Genomic DNA, 14,909 nt, shown 5'->3' with positions numbered 1-14,909 from the left:
GGAGGTTATGATGAGTGATGTTGGCTCTGTGAGTTTGGTGATGGGGGAGGTTGTGATGAGTGATGTTGGCTCTGTGAGTTTGGTGATGGGGGAGGTTGTGGTGAGTGATGTTAACTCTGTGAGTTTGGTGATGGGGGAGGTTGTGATGAGTGATGTTGGCTCTGTGAGTTTGGTGATGGGGGAGGTTGTGGTGAGTGATGTTGGCTCTGTGAGTTTGGTGATGGGGGAGGTTGTGGTGAGTGATGTTGGCTTTGTGAGTTTGGTGATGGGGGAGGTTGTGATGAGTGATGTTGGCTCTGTGAGTTTGGTGATGGGGGACGATGTGATGTGTGATGTTGGCTCTGTGAGTTTGGTGATGGGGGAGTTTGTGATGAGTGATGTTGGCTCTGTGAGTTTGGTGATGGGGAGGTTATGATGAGTGATGTTGGCTCTGTGAGTTTGGTGATGGGGAGGTTGTGATGAGTGATGTTGGCTCTGTGAGTTTGGTGATGGGGGAGGTTGTGGTGAGTGATGTTAACTCTGTGAGTTTGGTGATGGGGGAGGTTGTGATGAGTGATGTTGGCTCTGTGAGTTTGGTGATGGGGGAGGCTGTGATGAGTGATGTTGACTCTGTGAGTTTGGTGATGGGCGAGGTTGTAATGAGTGATGTTGGCTCTGTGAGTTTGGTGATGGGGGAGGTTGTGATGAGTGATGTTGGCTCTGTGAGTTTGGTGATGGGGGAGGCTGTGATGAGTGATGTTGACTCTGTGAGTTTGGTGATGGGCGAGGTTGTGATGAGTGATGTTGGCTCTGTGAGTTTGGTGATGGGGGAGGTTGTGATGAGTGATGCTGTCTGTGATGTTGGTGATGGGGGAGGTTGTGATGAGTGATGTTGGCTCTGTGTGATGGTGATGGGGGGCGCTGTGATGAGTGATGTTGGCTCTGTGTGATGGTGATGAGGGAGGTTGTGATGAGTGATGTTGGCTGTGATGTTGGTGATGGGGGAGGTTGTGATGAGTGATGTTGGCTCTGTGATGTTGGTGATGAGGGAGGTTGTGATGAGTGATGTTGGCTCTGTGATGTTGGTGATGGGGGAGGTTGTGATGAGTGATGTTGGCTCTGTGAGTTTGGTGATGGGGGGGTTGTGATGAGTGATGTTGGCTCTGTGAGTTTGGTGATGGGGGAGGTTGTGATGAGTGATGTTGGCTCTGTGAGTTTGGTGATGGGGGAGGTTGTGATGAGTGATGTTGGCCCTGTGAGTTTGGTGATGGGGGAGGTTGTGATGAGTGATGTTGGCTCTGTGAGTTTGGTGATGGGGGAGGTTGTGATGAGTGATGTTGGCTCTGTGATGTTGGTGATGGGGGAGGTTGTGATGAGTGATGTTGGCTCTGTGAGTTTGGTGATGGGGGAGGTTGTGATGAGTGATGTTGACTCTGTGTGATGGTGATGGGGGAGGTTGTGATGTGTGATGTTGGCTCTGTGAGTTTGGTGATGGGGGAGGTTGTGATGAGTGATGTTGGCTCTGTGATGTTGGTGATGGGGGAGACTGTGATGAGTGATGTTGGCTCTGTGATGTTGGTGATGGTGGAGGTTGTGATGAGTGATGTTGGCTCTGTGATGTTGGTAATGGGGGAGGTTGTGATGAGTGATATTGGCTCTGTGATGTTGGTGATGGAGACGCTGTGATGAGTGATGTTAGCTCTGTGAGTTTGGTGATGGGGGAGGCTGTGATGAGTGATGTTGGCTCTGTGAGTTTGGTGATGGGCGAGGTTGTGATGAGTGATGTTGGCTCTGTGAGTTTGGTGATGGGGAGGTTGTGATGAGTGATGTTGGCTCTGTGATGTTGGTGATGGGGGAGGTTGTGATGTGTGCCTGTGTCCACGTGGGGGCAGTGTGATTCCCAGAAGAACACATCTACGTTGAGTCCTCTTCATCCATCAACTCTTTGGCAAATCTGTGCTCGACTTAGCTAAGACATTATCCCCATTGTCAAAACCAAAAAACCCAAGACGTCCATATAATTGTCTTTTAACTATCGCAAGCATTGGAATCGGTGACAAAGCATTTTCCGTTGGAGCACCAACGTTTTGGAACCACTTTTGTATCTCTCCCTTTAACATACAAAATCTTCCTTCAGAAAATATTCTGAAGCAGAAGATTAGCGCTGGATAAAACCACATTTGCCAATGTGATTTGTAACTGTGATTTTTATATATGCGTCCATAGTTACATTTAATCTGCAATTTTATGTAGGGACTGTCTGCTGTCTTAGTGTGTGTGGTTTGTTTTGCGGCCTTGCCCCAGATCGCATTTGGTGTTGAAAACTCATCAGAAATGTATGTACTTATACAATCTCTACTTATATACTTTCTTTATTTTCATTTAGTGACTTGATAATCTTTACGATACTTTGCACTCCTATCGGTTTTTGTAGTGTTTGTTATTTTGACTTTCTGACTCATCCCTAATGGACATCTGTGATTAAGAGCTAATCGGATTCTTCCAGTCTAAATAAATATTCGGATTCTGATATCCCAGGACAGCTCATGTCCCTCAAAAAGATGATCCTGGGAAAAACCAGGAGAGGTGGCAACCCTACATGATACATCTGTTATCCTATTTACTTCACATTTATACTTTATCCCACGATAGATTCCAGCATGTTAGTGCTACGAAGGCCCCCAACATTGTCAAATCAAAATTGATTAATCTAAATTTCGATGTAAAGCTTTCGTGGCTGCAGAGATTCATATTCTTGGTTCTTTCGGTAAAGTCACGTAGAAGGGAAATAATAAAATAATAAAAATAAAACATCATAAAAATTCTCACGACGTTTCGATTGCAACACAAGCAATAATCATCAGGTGTGAAAACTACGGCAAGAATTTTTTCTTGCCGTCGTGAGAATTTTTATTGTTTTAATTGTATTATTTGATTAATTTAGTTTAAATACTGGAACACATTGCTTAAAGTGACCGTGCTCATACCAAATGAGACAGAAATCGAAAGCTTTCAAAATCACAGGCAATGACAGTGTCTTTATTGTTACTTTGTACACTGAACTTAAAAAGCAAACATTTAAGAACAACACGATTAACAGCAAAAAATAGTGCATCAATTTTACAACAACAAAATTTCAGATAACTTATCAAACTTTATCTCTTTATAGGTGCCTTTCTTAAAACGAAAGACACCTGCAGTTATTATCTTCTACTAAAACTTTGTTTTAAACATGCAATTGAAAGAGTAACTAGGTTATTCCACAACCACACCTTCTAGAACATTTTCTTAGTTTCCATCCATAAATGCCGGGCTAAAAAGGTGCATTCGATGGAAAGCCGTTCAGCAAAACAAAATGGAGAAACCCCACGTGATCAAATAAAACATATGGCCGCGCGTAATAGGCAGTCTTTGCAAAATCCCACAGCGCACGCAGATAATAGGAGTCTCGGATAATAGAGTTTCAGATCAGAAGGGTTTATACTGAATGTGACATTTTGCTTGCTGATTTAGCACGCTGCGATTAAGAGCGCTGTATATGAATTCCAACATAAATCATGACTTGTGCTTTCATAGTGGACCGTCGATATGGGGGGTTCAACACCGACGACTGTTGATGTCAGTTCTGTTGTAAATATGGTGGAGGTTATCATTGGGACCCTTTTTTTTTGCCAGTATGAAAAATAATCATAGATTTTTACCCTTTCTGGCAATAAAACAGCTGTTAAGATGTTCAAACGCCACGTACCTTTTTGCAAGGAATCAAGTCTGGCATGAGCCACATGTACTCATCATAGCTGTCAATCCATACGGTTTACCCCGTATTCTTGTGCAGGGAAATTGAGTTTTCAGGTCCATACGGCATACAGCCGTTTCAAAACGAGCAAAAAAATGTGTCCATTTGTTTGTATTCTTAGGTTTTTTCGGTAAAGTCACGTAGGTAAAACATCAAAATTAATACAAATAAAATAAAACAAAAATCACGACGTTTCGGAGGCAACACAAGTCTCCGTCATCAGGTGGGACCGTCACAGCCGGATTAGCTGCATCAAGTGAGGCAATGATTCAAGATGTAATCCCTTAACAAGCAAGTTGAGGGGGGAGGAGAGGGGGGGTCTAATCAGAATGTGATGTTTTACCTACGTGACTTTACCGATAAAACCTAAGAATATGAATCCTTGCAGTCACGAAAGCTTCAAATCTAGAACCATTTGTTTGTGTTTCTCTCTTGTGATGGTACTTTGTAGGATGAACGATGAGATTGATAAGGCACCGGGGTGACCAATAATGTCTGAATTGGTCTGTGGTAAGGTAGGGCACTGATAAGGGGTTGACAGGTATGCGTACTTTTGAACATGCAAAACAAACATGCTCTAATAATATATTAATTGTCTTTGCATATATTATCACCAGTAATCCCTTTGATTTACGAAATGTCGTAAATCGGAAAAGCTTTTCTCTCATTCATGTACACTTAATATTCACTGTATCTGCAACAGCCCGTCGTTGACAGGGGAATGGTCGGTAAGCGAACACTTTGGGGCTCCATGGGCCGTCATTAAGCGATTAGTCATTCACAGACGTGGTCGTTAATAGGGGTTCTACTCTAATCCTAAAAATGAGGGATGTTTCGGACAGTCATTCCAACTCTACGCATGAGCTAAACAAATACACTGAAATTACTTTTCACGAAACAAAAATAATGATCAAGTACATGAATATTTAAAAGATTGAAAAAAAATTTAAAAAAATATTTTTAAATATTAACCTTTTTATGGAACTCACATGTGAAATTTTGTTCATGCGGAAAATGTAGATTTCGCTCATCGAAAAAATGCCCATAATTTGTCAATTGTAAAAACGTGACATTTCCTCAAGCAAACGTTTGTAAATTGAGGCATACCTTTACATATTACTATAACCAATTATTTTCAAAGAACTTGATACATATATCTAGAGGTAATATTTTTTACATGATCTGTATTTAAATTGATACTGGAATCATCATTTGCAAGTTGTGAATACATCAGTCATGTTACTAGTGTGTTATAACTGTGTCGGGAAGCCACCAGATTGCTGTTAAGTTGTACGAGGGAAACTTCTACTCACGTGGTCTGGGTATTAACCTTTAACAATTTTAGTGTTAAATGTAAACAGGTAAAATGTGTAATACTTACATAACGATAATTAATCGTATTTGGCAGTTAAAATGCAAACATTACTGATATATTCTTGCTTTGTACATTTTCTAAAGAATATATATTTTGAAACTCGGTGTGCAAAGTACAAACATGTATGGTATTTTGTTAAGGTTCATCTTTTGTGAGGGTGAAGAATAAGGCTTTACTCTCTTTAGGAACACGCAATTGCAGGAGTTGCTTTTGACACCAGGCTGCTAGTAAAGAGGCATGGCCACGTATCAGAATCAGAATATTGATACTGCAGAAATCCGATGACCTATAAAGCTCTTTTTTCACAGATGTACAATAGAGGCAGTTCAGAACGTTACAACAAATACAAAGAACACGACCGGAGTGCACGGTATAGCAAAAGTAAATAAATCACTTAAAAAACTTTCAAATAAATCAAAACTATTTTGATAATTGTTTTTTTACCCTTTTATCTGGCAACAAAACTGACACCTTGTTAACAAGGAGTCATGTTTGCATAGACCACAAAACCTGCGGTCAGAATGCAAACCAACGGTGTAAATGCTTACCCCGAGCTCTCATACTCTGAAGGTGCATTGTTTTTGAGTTGTGCGCCTTTTGGCGTCATCTGGTTCAACACCATGTGAGACTAGGCTCTAAGAAAAGCTGTCTCGAGTGTGGACCAATCAATTTAAAGGACAGTGCATACATTATCAGAGTTGTGTTTTTGTCTGCATTCTGACCGCAGGTATTATGGTCAATGCAAACATGACTCCTTGTAAAAAAAAGGTGTCAGTTTTGTTGTCAGATAAAACTGTAAAAAAACAATTATCATATTTGGCTACTGGCAAAGGAGGTTCCAATGGTGTAAATGCTTACCCCGAGCTCTCATACTCTGATGGTGCATTGTCTTTGAGTTGTGCGCCTTTTGGCGTCATCTGGTTCAACACCATGTGAGACTAGGCTCTAAGAAAAGCTGTCTCGGGTGTGGACCAATCAATTTCAAGGACAGTGCATACATTATCAGAGTTGTGTTTTGTTTGCATTCTGACCGCAGGTATTGTGGTCAATGCAAACATGACTCCTTGTAAAAAAGGTGTCGGTTTTGTTGCCAGATAAAAGGGTAAAGAAAACAATTATCATATACAATGTTCACACACATAAGTCTCACACTCATAAATACACAACATACTCTTTGACCTCTGCTATTAGAGGCTATATTTGATTGAGCCATATTAATGACTGCATTAACGACTCAATTAGGACCACCAAAGATGCTGATATTTAGTACAATTTAAATTACACGATAATTTGTGCTTAATAAAAAATATATATCTCCATGAAAATAGAGCTATTTTTACGTGTTTTCTTATCCAAGACAATGGGGATGTAATAATGTACAGCCCTTTGTCAATACACTACTCTGGTGGGTGAAGGCCTCCCACATAATTGAATTATGGGGAGCATACATTTCGATTTAAAGCTTTCGTGACTGCAGGGATTCATCTTCTTGGTTCTTTCGGTAAAGTCACGTAGAATGGAAGTAATAAAATAATAAAAATAAAACATAATAAAAGAATAATATAATATAATAATATATTTTATTATGTTCATGCTTTTGTTTCTGTTATCGAGATTTAACAAATGTCTTCGAACGTCACTGTGAATATACTTGGTGAGGAGGTTCCAATTGTCACACGTCAAAATGTTAACACTGCCATTCGAATTATTAAAGAGAGAGGAGCATCTGGATCACATGGAATGATTGCGGGCATCATACAAGAAGTAGGACGAGCAGACGCATTCGCTAAATGTTAACATAGAAATGAAATACAGACGTGTCTCACTTAACGAGCGAGATACGTTCCGTGAAAATTGCTCGGTAAGCGAAAACTTGTTAAACCATCGTGTTCCCACACAAATGAAAAACCACAGTGCAAACCACAGCCTTCATAGACTGTTTGGGGGAAGTGCTGTTAGTGACCACCTATAAAGGTCGGTATTGCACGCGAGGGGGTGAGTGGCCATCACAACGCCCGGCCGCCTTTGTCTCACGAGCGGCGATGTTTACACACCGGACTGGATACTCATTTGAGGCTGAGTCGACCTAGTAGAGGCCCTGGACCGGTTCAGATCTAATCGTCACCTGGTGTTGGCCGTGAGCGGGAATCGAACTCGAGTGGCCGGGTTTGTAGCGCCGCGCGCTCACCACTACCCAGTGCCGGATTATTCTAGCAGCAAGAGTAGCTACATATGCTGCTTTCAAGCTATCAATTCCGGTTCAGTGATTCTGCACTTGCTCTATTACTATAGTACTATACCGCCTTCAACTTTTATGAACGACTGGGTGTTTAAGGTTAGCGATTTGTCTTATTATCTGGCTGTATAGCAAATGAAAAAATACAATTACTTTATCTTCTTGGTTCTTTCGGTAAAGTCACGTAGAAGGGAAATAATAAAATAATTATCGCGACGTTTCGGCCACAATGCAAGCAGCCGTCCTCAGGTGAAGAACAGGTCTGTCGGAAAGACAGAGTCCGAATGAAACACCACCAGGCTTGGAGCGTATATTTTAGCTGGGTTTTTTTAATGTAAAATTTATTTTATTATTTCCCAGCTACCACCATATCTGCATTTTCCATAAATATGCTAAATTCCTCTTGATATGCAAATGATTTTGTCAAGGCGCTCTTCCCCCTCCAACCCAGCTAAAATATACGCTCCAAGCCTGGTGGTGTTTCATTCAGACGCTGTCTTTCCGACAGACCTGTTCTTCACCTGAAGACGGCTGCTTGTGTTGTGGCCGAAACGTCGTGAGAATGATTTTATTATGTTTTATTTTAATTTTATTATTTCCCTTCTACGTGACGTTACCGAAAGAACCAAGAAGATTAGCTACCACCGTCTTTAATTATTTCCCTTGGGTGTGCTCCCGTGACCCCGTGTGTCCCTTGCATCGCCTTGGGTGTGGTCCCGTGACCCCCCGCCCCACATCTAACCCCACGTGACCCCCCGCACAATGGGTCAAAGCAGCTACGCCGACGTTGCATTAGAAACGCAACAAAATAAAAACCAGACGATGAGCCAGGGGGAGAGTGAACAACAACACGTGGACAAGCAGAAAAGAAACGTGAAATGATTCTCGTGGATGCAGTAAATACAGGAACGGGATGCATGTATCAACAGGAGTGATCACTCAGCACAGTGTAATAAATGGGGCCCCATTCTCATCCTTGGAGCAGCTTTTGGCTGTCCATCGAACAATGACCAGTCACCACAAACCCGCACCTTCAGAGGCGCCTTCGCGGCCGTCTGGAACGCTCTCCCTTCCGATATTAGGGAGCCACTGGAGCTGTGCACTTTTAAATAAATCCAGATTGACAAAACTAATTTCTTTTAGAACTGCTTTTGTGTTTAGTTTGTTGTCCTTTCCCTTGCATCTGCGATGAGCACGGTCGGCTACCGTGCTCATCGTTGCGAAATAACTTCAACGTATCGTACATTGGAGAAGGTTCACCAACGGGAAATGCTGAACAGTTGTTGCTCTTCCTGTTGCGTCCGACGCCAACCCCCCACCCCCGACTCCCCCATGTGCCCTCTGTGTATCTTCAGAGCTGAGTGGACATTTACAATTTGTGAGCGACTGTTTTTGGTTTGCATCGCGTACTGACTGCAAAAGTTGCCCCATTAAACTATTTTTGGAGCAGTGGCAACGATTCACCTTCTTCATCTTCATGCCTTTGCTCTGAAACATGCACATGAATAGCATTGGCAATGCAAAGAATACAACATTTCCCGTGACTTGGCATACGCAAATTAAAAAATTTTTATCAAATAATTGTTGTGAATGACTCTGCACGGCTGGCTACGTACATGTGGTAATTAAGTTCAACATACATACATAGAAAGTATTTAGTCATTTCATTGTTAGTCCTTTTGCGAACCTGTGTGTGACCCGAACACCAGAATCCGTTCAGGACAGGTCATCGTGCAGTGCACGACTATACTGTACTGTAACTCAACGTTACATGTTGCATGGATGGGGAGCAAAGCCTTGGTTGCCAAAGTGTATGTGTGGTGCTACACTCTGAGGATAGCACGCCAGACCTTCTCCCCACCTATACTCTCCCTTGAGGATAAGGGGCCGTCCATAAATGACATCACGCGATTTTGCACGATTTTTGCCCCCCCCCCTTGTCACACGGCGTCACAAAAAGTCAGACCCCCCCTCAAATATGACGTCACAAAGCTCTGCCCCCCCCCCCCCACCAAAAAAAACATGCTTCAAATCGCTTTATTTAATTAAGAAGAACGTGTTGTCTATATTTATTTCAAGTTGCGCATTTTGATGTGACGTCACATTTCTCACTCCCCCCCCCCCTTCGTCACACATCGTCTGACCCCCCCCCCCCCCCAGGTGCGTGACGTCATTTATGGACGGCCCCTAACCCTCTACCCTCGAGCTAGCTGCTCGACCCATTAATTTAAGAATCCGGGTCACAGCCAATGCCCTCTGCTGGGGTGGATTTGAATCGATCCCAAGGTTCAATTGTGGATAGACCATGAGTCATTTAAGTTATTTGGCCATAGATGTGCGATGTGCGTGAAGCTAAAACTAGGAAAACTTACCTCTCTGATATGGAAATACCAAATACGTGATAAGTTTCCATAAATGAATCCATTGCCTCCCGGAGCCTAATGAAATAAACGAAGATGAAAACGAATTCACAATATATTCAAGATACGCTAAAGGCAAACGAAACTAGAAATTGCCAATTGACATTAGTGCTACAGGTGAGAGGTCTCTGAACAAATAAATGTAAAAAGTAGAATAACATTCTTTTTTTACATACCTCCTGTGTGTTTACCAGTTTAAAGTTATAACTGCAGCACTGCACAGGCAGTACCAATATAACCGTGGAAATTAACGAAACGTGCTCTCAACAAGTGAGTATCTGATCATTATAGTGACACTGTCCAGGTTTTAAACAGTGTTCGTGTCCCGGGGAATTAAGGAGTTGTCTGTGAAGTGCAATCGACCACTCACGTCACTTTATGTATTGCACGGGTTTCTATGGGTTTACGAGTTGCTACGTGAGTCTACGAGTCGATTGAGAATCTCCTCTGCAAGTGGAGAATTTGTTGAGCCACCTCATAGGGACTGCGGGGAAGTGCAATCCATCCCTCACATTGTTGATTATTGCCCAAAGCATGCTGGGAGGTACACGGGAAACCGTCTGGTGACCCCAGACGCCATGGGATGGCATAAGAATAGGTTTAAACCTTTCTGGCAATAAAACAGGCGTTACGATGTTAACACACCAAACAGAAACCTTTTTTTGCAAGGAATCATGTCTGCATTAACCACATACACTTGTGGTGAACATGCAAAAAAAGCATGCTCTGGTAGTATATGGCATTGTCTTTGAAACTGATTGGTCCACACCAGAGACAGCTTTCTTTAGAGCCTAGTCTCAGTGTTAGACCAGAGGACGCCAAAAGGCGAACAGCACAAAGACAACGCCACTCTCAGGACATGGAGAGCTCGGGGTGAGCAGCTTTATTGCCAGAAGGGGTAAAATGTATTCTTATATTTTGATACTGGAGTTCTCATGATGTAGCTGCTCACCATCGAATAGCTTTCCAAACTCAACACACGCCTATGAACTCGTGAATTGCTCTCAAGTCCCGCGTGCCTTCGCATATATTACAAAAGTGAGGCATTTATCGCCAGTTCGCAAGTCCCCGCCATTCGTACCAAATTGCAAATTTGAGGAGTTTAGTCCCCTTGGAACTTTAGGAGTTTTTTTTTGCAGACCAAACCACAGTGGCACCGCGGACTTTAGGGATTCACAGACTTTAGAAACGGCTCTGTGGCTAAATGGGCTGACGTCCACTCGCGTAACATTGACTAAATATGTATTTAATTAATGAGTATGTTTTCTTTGCGTATATAGTGCTCTAAACTGTGTGACAGTCACATGTAAAGGCATGAGCAAAAAAAAGCAGACTTTAGAGAAGTGCTGATTTTTAGATGCATGCAGATCAGTCCACAGTTAGATTGCGTAAATATAAATGTGTGGTTAAACCCGCCACCACCCGACACAGCCAATTAGTAAGGTTTGTCATGTGAACAAAACATGGCAATTCGTTACTAGTACAGCAACATCGGTGTGTTGGAGAGTAAAACCCACAATATTTACAATTCTCTCCAACACATCGGTGTGCTGTACTCGTCAATAATTGGCATGTTCTGTTTACGTGACAGACTTTACTGACCGGCCGTGTCGGGTGGTGTTGAGTTTAACGATACACATTTACGCGATCGAACCCAACATCCACTATTAAGGTTAATATTGGTTGTGAATGCCTACGTGTTAAACTCAGTCCACAGTCTTACCTGATCTTGTTTCGTCTGCCTCTGGTTCCAAAGAAGGACCTGTATCACCTTCAAAGCATAATAGAGCATATTCTGATGAGTTTTGAGAAGTTTTAACATGAATGCAATGTAATTTGTTTATGGCCAATGTTATGTTTAATTGGGTAAAAAGCGTAACATTAAACCGACTGCATAAGTGGTAAATTCCACAGCGGTGGAATGATAATGTGGATCAGAGAATGTGGCAATATTTGACATCAACATTATTTTGTCTTTATAGTCTACAATCGCCCAAGTACTTTTATATCAATGTAATGTATATGCAATATTATATAATATAATGATGTTATTTTTTAATATTATATAATTCACTGCTGGATGAGGGCCTTCCCACACTTTCTCAGCCATGAGGGGTTGTTTGACCATACTTCACCTCGCTGGTCAGTGACGGGTTGGAGGAGGGAGGAGGTGTGGGCTGAGGCCTGGTTCAGATCTAACTCGTCAATCATGTCAGCCATGGCCAGGACTCAGGTTGCCGACTCCATTTCCCAGTATGCTAACCACTGCGCCACCACTCAATCATTTCTCCAGAATGACGCCAATTATTATTTTGTGTCCTGTATACACACTGCAGTATTGTACGTATATGCACATTATATACAGTTCATTTTATTTTAACATTTTTGGTGACCCGGTTCACTCTTGCAAATGAGACTATTCCTGTCTCTTTGAGTTCTCACTTGGTTAAAATTAAATCAACTCGCTAAAGTAAAGGGAGTGTAACAATGCATCTATACATTCATTCATCGATTAATATTGATTTTTAAGCTCACCGTGCATGCATCGAATTGTGTGTAAGAATATATTTTTGATGTGTACGTTGCAGGTGCATGCGATCCATACATCACTGTGACCACTGCGTTGGCTATATAGATGACAAAAATGAATCTTACAGTGTTTATGACAATGTACGTGTAATGACAGTCGAGTCTACATGTGGTGTGAGTCGACTAGTGGCCACGGGAGGTAATGACCGGGGAGTCAGCCTACAGTGCAAATGCACTAGTGGCCACAGGAGGTAATGACAGGAGAGTCAGCTGTGAGTACGAAGGGACTGGTGGCTATGGGAATGATCGAGAAGGGAGCGTGGTCAAGTGACGGAAGAGGACGGTGGAGTCAGCTGGTGGAGCGGGCGTCCAGAGTCAGCGAGAAGGTTCGGGAAGGGGGGCGTGGCCTCGGTCGGTATAAAAGGGGGAGATGCGCGGGAGACTCGGGGCTGTTGCAGTGGGGGTCTCCGACTGGTGTCAAGTGAACGTGTCTTCAATGAAGTGACATCTCAAGAGAAGTGTGTCAAGTCGTCATGTTGAACTTCTTTCGCACCGTATGTAGCCAACCGTGCTAATCGGAGGTGAAATTAATTGCATTTCCAGGTTGGGAGGGGGTAAGGTTTTCACCTTAACTGCAAAGTACAGCATAATTCAGACAACCCACAATAACATGCGGGAATCTACTTGCGGATCCTATCATCTGTGCTGTACCGCAAAGGTTAATCCTGAAATATGCCATGAAAATGTCATACCAGGACATCGTCACTAATATTCACCGTGGCCCGGAACTAAACTCAGGTTGCCGGGGCAGTGTGCAGAGCAGGAATCGGCCATACGACTCCATTCATTCCCTCTGAAATCACGGACATAGGGCTTTAGTGCAAAACGTGACTTTTGCGAATTTATTAATCAGCCAAAATATATTAATTTTGCATCGTTTCCTGAGATTCAAATGTATAAATCTGCCTATGGGTCTATGTGAAATAAAATGTTGCATTGTCGGGAGTTGATATGGGAGTCAAAAGGATGGAAACATATTACGACTCAACAGATCATGTCAGTACAGTCTGACATTTAGCAAAATAAAATTTAAATGTGATTTCAAATATACCACGATTCGTCTCTCTGCAACTTCGCTTGTCCCTATAACAGCTCTGTTGGTTTCTTAGCAGCTAAGTCCCTCTCAAAACACAGAGTCCGTGTTGCATTTACAGAAAAAGCCTCGCTATGCTAAGAGAGATGAGTCTGAAAATCTCGTTCTCTGTCTCTGTGCATGGCTCTTTGAAGAGAGTGCTTTTCTTTTGATATTAAAGCCCCAGGCCGGCTCGTGTGAAGCTTTGAAAGAGTCACCGCTGCACAAGGCGAAGAAGTCGGCCGGCGTCTTTGAGGAGTGCAACGCTTCACGAAATGAAAATCCGCGGCGCATATTTATGGGAGGAATTAGCCACTCCCGAATGGTATCCAAAAAAATATATACGTGGTAAAATTGCAGATTTCAGGATCTCTGCCCCCACGGATTAATGAAAGTCGCTGCTAACCGTAGGGGCGTCAAATCGTTGGAGTGCGGAATATTGGTGTTCTACTGTCAATGTATACTGGGGTGGAGTGGTAGCACTGTGGTTTGTGCACTGCCATATGGACCCAGGTACATGGCTTTAACCAAGCTTCACCACTGACCAGCATTATATAAACGGAGTGGTAGCTCCTGCAATCTCTCATTTACTTGATACAGCTGTCGTGGCTGTGACGGTACCACCTGAAGACGGAAGCTTGTGTTGCCTCCGAAACGTCGTGATTTTTATTTTATTTTACTTTTTTATGTTTTTACCTACGTGACTTTACCGAAAAAAACCTAAGAATATAACAGTCTTTAAGACTGCACAGAGTGGAGAGGCTTTCATCCTGCAGTGGATTGACAAGGGCTGTATACTACTATTGTTGTCATTATAAATTATTGTACGTGTATTACTGCATTCGTATACTGGTACCTTTGTTTTTAAACTCCGTGTGAAAAATGTTCCCAATTTCACTTCCTCTCTCTTCACGTGACGGAATAATAGTTATGCTTTTGCATTCGGCCAGACATCCAGTCACGGCTTGTGACAGCGCGGTGATGTCCTGATTATCCACGAGAGCGACTCCTACATTGAGGTCCACTGTTACATTCTGCAGACACTCCATGCATTCTGGAACGTGATTCAGTACATAGTGTAGATCTTTCAAGATCGCATGATCAGTTAAGTGGCCACAGGTAAGCATTAGATTTTGTTGACTAAAAATGTCCTTGCACGTATTCTTCAGTTTGTCTTTTGACCGAGACTCACGGATGATCTTGCAGCAGAAGAGAATGATTTCGGACTTTTTCGGGACCTGTTTTTCCTCTTTTAAAGCAACGAAAAGGTACTTCAGGATGACATTTGAAACAGTGACTGAGGAGGAACTGGCAAAAAGTAGTAGCTTTTCATTTTGCTTCGAATTTCCCTGTGGGATAAGGGACTTAAGTTTTCTCCTTGCCCATCTTTTCCTACAAAATCCTCCAGATGTCAGGACATGTTTAAGATACCCACCCATGAG

General features: G+C 42.5%; 1 long non-coding RNA gene across 1 annotated transcript; it reads right to left on the bottom strand.

Annotated features, from left to right (window-relative positions):
• Positions 1-9,721: 9,721 nt before the first annotated feature.
• On the bottom strand, positions 9,722-14,422 carry LOC133351089 (uncharacterized). Its single transcript, XR_009756144.1, has 3 exons — positions 14,324-14,422; positions 11,530-11,577; positions 9,722-9,824 (listed from the first exon to the last, which is right to left on the bottom strand). It is a non-coding gene; the product is annotated as an uncharacterized LOC133351089 (long non-coding RNA).
• Between the last annotated feature and the right edge of the window lie 487 nt (positions 14,423-14,909).

Source organism: Lethenteron reissneri, chromosome 36 (genome assembly GCF_015708825.2).
Source record: "Lethenteron reissneri isolate LAM-NWPU_2019-01 chromosome 36, ASM1570882v1, whole genome shotgun sequence".
NCBI classification, from domain to species: Eukaryota; Metazoa; Chordata; class Hyperoartia; order Petromyzontiformes; family Petromyzontidae; genus Lethenteron; species Lethenteron reissneri.
Note: the sequence above shows the minus strand (reverse complement) of the source record. Positions and strands in the feature narration are given on the sequence as shown.